The sequence below is a fragment of the Ursus maritimus genome, unplaced genomic scaffold (genome assembly GCF_017311325.1).
Source record: "Ursus maritimus isolate PB19 unplaced genomic scaffold, ASM1731132v1 scaffold_14, whole genome shotgun sequence".
In the NCBI taxonomy this organism is placed as follows: Eukaryota; Metazoa; Chordata; class Mammalia; order Carnivora; family Ursidae; genus Ursus; species Ursus maritimus.
In genome coordinates, this window is record NW_024423786.1 from 20,429,100 (window position 1) to 20,430,632 (window position 1,533).

Here is a 1,533-nt window from a genome sequence, read left to right on the forward strand (position 1 = left end):
TTATCCTAGGGATTGGAAACCAAGATCTCTATGTTCTATGGGGCAGTGGTTCCAACAGGATGAGAATCTGGTCCCCCTACTTATGGTTACACCCCGAGCGCAAATAAAAGGATTGCCTGTATGGTCTGGAAATGAGTAACTGTTGCATTATGGCAGAGTAAAACATCTTTGAACCATTTTGATCTCAAACCTAAAAGGTTTCACATTAGTCAGTAAAATGTTATGAGATGCTGTGTTCTTAAAATGTACTTGGTAACTCCTTTGCAAATTGTTAATATCGATCCTTTGGAATTCCTATTTTCTTGATGAAAAGTCTCCTGAAATCCACAATTTCCTGCTGGACATTCATAGCAAAATGTATATTTAAACCCTTGTGAGTGCGCGCATGGTAACAGCTCTGTGGAAGCCCGATTAGCTGGTTTCCAATTGGCCAGATTTCCTTTTATTTATTTTTTTTTAAACTATTCTTTCTTGTTGGGGAGAGTATAAAGGCATCAGAAACCCACTCACAGCATTTCATTTCTGATATCCCTCAATATGGAATAAACAATTAAACTGATTTCAGCGTGAATTGTCTCCGAAATATCCCCTTTATGCTTGGCAGCCCTATGCAAAAATTTCCGCCTGTTGCAAATTGAAAGTCTTCAAGTTGCAACCCCCCCTGAAGAACGGTTTTGATAATAGGGCCGTTGTCAGACCCTTAACTCCACGGCACGCTGCTGGGAGCCTCCGGAATAACGTTTAATGTAGTTGTCGGGTGAGGAGTCGTTGGCAGCCATGAGGATCCCTGCTTGAGTGCTCCCTTTCCTGACGGGGAATCTAGGGCAGTGATCAAGCAGGGGGTCTCAAAGGAGGTCTTCAGTCACCGGGTAACACGAAGAATGGGATATACGCAGGCTGCCGGGGAAGCGGGCACAAAGCTCCTGAATTGTAGAGAGACAGGTAATTCCTGTATGAACACCCAGATGACTGGGAACCTATTCCTTACGGAGTCAACAGTACCCGAGGGCACTAAGGCTAATAGGAAATGCTGAAATGGAGATTTTTTTTTTTTTTTGGTCTCTAGTTTTGTACTGTTTATGATCTGCCAGCAGGAATATTTCACGGCATTAAAGGCATGGCCGGAAAGCAAGAAGATGTATATGTATATACACACTCATACACACACACACACACACACACACACACACACACACACACAGTCCCTCTGTATCTTCACAACCCTGATACCACATATGGCCCTTGCGGACGGAGTATTGTGTGTTGTTTAGTCTTGGAACTTCTTTTAAAGATAGGATGTCATTTACAATCTTCAGGCCATATGTTTACTCAGACTTAAGAAACACGGGCTAATCTTTTTCTATTTTGAGGAGTAATAAATTGAAAAGATAATTACATAATATGGTGCATAATGTAACTCTGGCTTGAGCCATATGTGTTTAATTTTAGAGAAACATGCGTGATGACAGGTTATGAAGGATGAAACTATTTTAGTCTTTTTAGGGATTAGAAGCATGATTTAAAAAAAAAAAA

At 41.1% G+C, this 1,533-nt stretch overlaps 1 protein-coding gene across 5 annotated transcripts in view; it reads left to right on the forward strand.

Moving 5' to 3' along the window:
- The window catches only part of FOXP1 (forkhead box P1), a 576,958-nt gene that overhangs the window by 163,846 nt on the left and 411,579 nt on the right, over positions 1-1,533 (forward strand). The gene's annotated exons all lie outside the window — the stretch shown is intronic.